The sequence below is a fragment of the Scyliorhinus torazame genome, chromosome 13 (assembly GCF_047496885.1).
Source record: "Scyliorhinus torazame isolate Kashiwa2021f chromosome 13, sScyTor2.1, whole genome shotgun sequence".
NCBI classification, from domain to species: Eukaryota; Metazoa; Chordata; class Chondrichthyes; order Carcharhiniformes; family Scyliorhinidae; genus Scyliorhinus; species Scyliorhinus torazame.
Genome location: NC_092719.1, coordinates 182,696,858 through 182,702,714, shown reverse-complemented (window position 1 = coordinate 182,702,714; position 5,857 = coordinate 182,696,858).

Below are 5,857 nucleotides of genomic sequence, written 5' to 3'. Positions count from 1 at the left end.
TAAAGATAGATAGTTTTTTGAAGAATAAAGGGATTAAGGGTTATGGTGTTCGGGCCGGAAAGTGGAGCTGAGTCCACAAAAGATCAGCCATGATCTCATTGAATGGTGGAGCAGGCTCGAGGGGCCAGATGGCCTACTCCTGCTCCTAGTTCTTATGTTCTTATGTCCTTTGGGAAGACAGGAACAGCTGAAGGTTATACAGTCCCTTATAACCTTATCTCTCAGGAATGCCTCCAGTCCATCATATCCAATCAATGTATGTGTTAAGTTGCATCAGTAGTCTGACAGTTGACGGAGTCAGAAAGTTGTGTTCAAAGTCCACTCCTGGATTTAAGTGGATAATCTAGAATGACACTTCAGTGGTGTAATGAGGTGTTATCAAAGATGTCTGTCTTTTGTATGAGGCTCTGACAGCCTCTTCAGAGGGATATAAAAGATTTCATAGCACTTTTCAAAGGCAACCAAGGGAGCTTTCTATTGAACTGAGCAATACTTATCCCTCAATCAAAACCATCAAGAACAGATCAATAGATTTATCTCATTGCTGTTAGTGTGACATTGCTGTGTTCATATCGATTGTTGTGTTTGCCTACAGAATGAATACACTATAGAAAAAAACTAGTTGGTTAGGAAGCACATTAAAGCATTATGAGCATGTAATGGTGTTATATAACTGCAAGTTTCTTTTTAAAAAAGGCAGCGATGCTGCTTTGTAGGCAGGCATGGCATGTTGATTGGCTCAAATTTTGAATGAACTCAAAGAACAAAGAACGAAGAACAAAGAACAATACAGCACAGGAACAGGCCCTTTGCCCCTCCTAGCCTGTACCAACCATTTTTAAAACCCTCTGCACTTCCTTGTGCCATATCCCTCTATCCCATCCTATCTATGTGTTTGTCAAGATGCCTTTTGAACTCACTTATGCACGTAACTCAAAAGCACTTATTTCATAATCTCTCCAAAGAAAAATAAGTGTACCCCTAATTATTTTCCAAAGTCCGTTCAACAGTTATCTTCATCAATCCTATGAAATAATCCTGAAGCAAAATTCATATGGTAATAAACACAAAAATAACTAATGAACCAACCCATTGGCCAATACCTGTAACAATTCCGACATAGGCCAGTCATCACCAAGGTCCTTCAGCTTGCCTTTTGCTACTTCCTGAGAGTTTCACTTTTCTAACCCTCAGGCTGTTCCATCATGAAAAAAAAATCACTGAGGTCAAATTCCTTTTCTGCTACTTTTTAAAAAATCCCTCACTGTTAAGAGCAGAAACGTTGAATAAGACTGACAAAAACATTGAAGGAATCACCATTTTAATAGTTTGCCTTGCCAAAACCTGGTTGTACAATTTAGGTTTTGACTTCAAGGAATCCTATCAAAATAAATATTAAAATCTTTAGCACGAATGATCATTGGAGTTTTAGGATGATCAGTAACTTATTTTGAAATGCTTCGTATTTAACCCTTTAAAAACAGTTTTCAGGCTTGTTTTTTGTTTGAGTTTCATAAAGTAAAAATGTTTTATTTCCCAGCCTTCCAGGTGAGTCACCTTCACTTTTATAAGTCATGGAAGATTTAATCCGGACAATTTGATGTTTATTGTGAAACAATTTAACTTCCGCTAACAAAGAGAGATTTGATATTGTGCTGCTTCGGAAAAATGCTTACAGTTCAATCTAGTTTTGAATAGCTCATGCACTAATATAAATGCCATATGTACAGATATAATGAATATACAATTGAACATTAAAAACTTCCTTCTTCCTTGTTTAGTTGTTATATACTCCTTTTTGATCTCCTACCATCCTTGGCTACTATGCATGACTAAAATGTACATAAGCGCTATTATATGGGCAAGCAATCTGTGCCCTGACCCCAACTTATACCTCTTAGTAACTGACTAAAAGGATCACAAAGAAGGCGGGGTTACTTACTTTCTGATATTCCCTCCCTTTGTGGGAAATTCTTAGTTCCTGCCCAAGGCCTCCTTTGACACCAGGTCCAAGATCAGGAAATCACCCAGTAGGAAATGACAAACGGGAATCTGCATCCTGTCAATCTCTGGTACTGAATGTTGGCAGTCTACCCAGCTTCCAAAAACACTTTAAAGAACTCGAGCCAAGCAATAATAATAGCAACAGGTAATAGTGAGCAAATGAGATGCAGTGTGATTACTTGAAGAGTAGGCACAAATTCCAGCATTTTGTGAAATGTTATGATTTTAATGTTGGATGCAAATCATGACAATCCCATTTGTGTTGTACAAGATCACATTCCACCAATGGAACTGCCCATCTGGTTTGCTCACATCACCAGTAAGTTACACCCTTGAGTAAAGTAGGCTTCCCAACGTATCATAAACATAGGAAAGGGTGTGAGTACAATTTTGCATGAAATATTGATATGGTCTTTATATTATTAGTTTGCAGTGCCAAAAATTGGTTGCAGTTTAGATTATGTCTTCAAAGAGTCCTAGCTGAATAAACATTGAAATGTTCGCTGAGAATAACCAATAGTGGTTTTGAGTGAACAATTACTCCTTTTGAAATGCTTTATGTTTAACCTTTGAGATATTTCAAAATTACTTTTGTTTGCTTCTGAGTCTATTTCCTTCTATGCAAATTAAAATGTATTAAATGCTGTAAAAAAAAATTTGTATCTTCAGGATTAACCAAAACACTTTACTTGGCTAATGTATGTGATTAAAATGCAGTTATAAGTAAATGTTTAAATGTAATTTTTAAAAATACAACTTAAGTGTCACTTAAGTTAATAATATGAAATCACCGACAACGACTTGCATTTATATAATGCCACTAATATAATAAAATACCACAGGGCACTTCACCAGAGACAAAATTGAATAGTGAGCCACAAAATGGGGGATTAGGGCAGCTCTTGGCCAACAACCTGATCATAGAAACATGTTTTAAGGAGTGTCTTAAAGGAAGGTAGAAAGATAGGGTGTACTTTTGGAGAGTCGGTGCAGACTCAATGGGCCAAATGGCCTCCTTGTGCACTGTGGGGATTCTATGGAATCAGGTCCCCCCTCAGCCTTCTCTGCTCTAAAGAAAACAACCCCAGCCTAACCAGCTTCTCTTCATTGCTGGAACGCTCCAGCCCAGGCAACATTCTGGTGAATCCCCTCTGTGGTGCAATCACATCCCTGTGATTGCACATCTTCACATCTATGCAGATGACCTGCTTCTGTATGTATTGGACCCATTAGAGGGGATGGAAGAAATCATGAGGATTCTAAGGGAATTTGCCCGGTTTTCGGGGTATAAGCTAAATATGGGGAAAAGTGAGATGTTTGCGATCTAGGCAAGGGGACAGGAGAGGCGATTGAGGGAGCTGCCGTTTAGATTAGTAGGGGGAAGCTTTAGGTACCAAGGCATTCAAGTGGCGCGGGAATGGGACTGGTTGCATAAATTAAATCTGGCCCGGCTAGCAGATCAAATGAAGGATGATTTCGGAGAAGGGACGCGCTCCCGTTGTCATTAGCTGGGAGGGTGCAGACGGTGAAGATGACGGTCCTCCCGAGATTCCTGTTCGTGTTTCAATGTCTCCCCATCTTTATTCCGCGGTCCTTTTTTAAACGGGTCAACAAAGTGATCTCTGGCTTTGTTTGGGCGGGCAAGACCCCGCGAGTAAGGAAGGTAATGTTTGAGCGGAGTCGGGGAGAGGGCGAGCTGGCGCTGCCAAATTTTAGTAACTATTACTGGGTGGTGAACATAGCCATGATCAGGAAGTGGGTGGTGGGGGAGGGCTCGGCATGGGAGCATATGGAGGCGGCTTCGTGCAATAGTGCCAGTTTGGGGGCGTTGGTAACTGCGCCTCCGCCGTTCCCGCCGGCACGGTACTCCACCAGCCCCGTGGTGGTGGCGGCCCTGAGAGTGTGGGGGCAATGAAGGAGACATGTGGGAGCAGAGGGAGCATCGGTCTGGTCCCCAATCTGTAATAATCACCGGTTTGCCCCGGGAAGTATGGATGGGGTGTTCTGGATATGGCGGAGAGCAGGGGTTGAGAGGATGGGGGATATGTTTATAGAGAGGAGCTTTTCGAGTATGAGGACGCTGGAGAAGAAGTTTGGGTTGGCGAGGGGGAACAAATTCAGGTATCTGCAGGTGCGGGACTTCCTACGTAAACAGGTGTCAACCTTCCTGCTCTTACCGCTAAGGGGCATTCAGGACAGGGTAGTTTCCAGAGGGTGGGTAGGGGAAGGGCGCGTCTCGGACATTTACAACGAACTTATGGGGTCAGAGGAGACGCAGACTGAGGAGCTGAAGCGCAAGTGGGAGGAGGAGCTGCGAGGAGAGATAGAGGATGGTCTATGGGCGGACGTGTTGAGTAGAGTCAACGCGTCCACAACATGTGCCAGGCTCAGCCTGATACAATTTAAGGTCGTTCATCGGGCTCACATGACAGTGGCCTGGATGAGCAGATTCTTTGGGGTGGAAGACAGGTGTGCAAAATGTGCGGGAGGACCGGCGAACCAAGTCCACATGTTCTGGGCATGTCCGAAGCTTAGGGGATTTTGGCAGGGGTTTGCAGATGTCATGTCCACGGTGTTAAAAACAAGGGTGGCGCTGAGTCCAGAGGTGGCGATTTACAGGGTGTCGGAAGACCCAGGAATCAGTTTGTGATACAGACTGACACCAACAGGGTGGGTATAATTCCCGTACCAGCCCCACCTTCTCACCCTTGCCCCTCACCTGAGGTGTGATGACCCTCAGGTTAAACCACAACCAGTCTCAAAGGGGAGAGCAGCCTCTGGGACTGTGGCGACATTTACATTTTTAATTAATCTCCTGTTGTGTTACTTTTAGTAAGCTTGGGAAAATAAGAAGTTAGGATGGGAGTTTTACAAAGTCCAAATAGGAGTCCAATAGGAATAACTCCCAGCACTCAGAAAAAAGTGCCATTGGTAACAACTGATCTGTTGCTGCACAACACTCTATGCAATGTTATTGTGATTGATTAAAGAAATAGTGAACATTAATTTGCCAATCTGACTGATCAAAGAGACTGTGCAATGCCACAGTGCGACCACACACAGTTGCACATTCACGCAAACCTTTCAGCAAGATCATACACTGACTTGAGGATAAATTATTCCATATATTTATTGTCAATGCCATTAATGACCATCGGGCGGCGCTTCAGTTTTACGGACAACCTTAAGGTTAACTTTCTTTAAATGCCTCACAACTGGGCTGTGCCTATACAGAAAGGTTTGGGTGTGGCCTATATATGCCTATTCATGTTTGCGAAAGAATGAGACATTTGTTTTAAGACCTCACTTATAATGGGTCAGGTGTACAGCCAACACTGCTGGCGTTGTTATTGGATGGATGCCTATATTGGGGTAGGTACAAAATCAAGCTTGATAAACACCACTTAAAGACATTCTTTTATCAGGCCACGAAGGAGTTCACGCTGATCAGTTCAAAGAAACGTTGTTTATTTAAAATAACTATGATATACATCACACGATAGATCTCAACTGGGTCTGCCTTGCTGGTGCCTAACTTGTTGCCTATATATACCCTACAACTATACATTGTTTAGAGGTCCTCTACCCCTTAATGGCGGTGCTCATATTCTGCAAAGTTCAAGGGGAAGTTAATTGTTTCCACTCCATAACGTACTTGTGGGTTACAACATCCCACCCCACCCCACCAAAGTCCAAAGAATCCTCCGGTGCCTGTGGGGAAGGAAGGCACCAGATTCTCTTTGTGCCTGGTTGGATATCGCGTACCCAAGGTGCCAGATTAGGCGGTGCAAATCTGGAAGGCGAAGGCCACCTCCGCTTTGAATGCCATGGAGGCTAAACTATTGACTCCCCA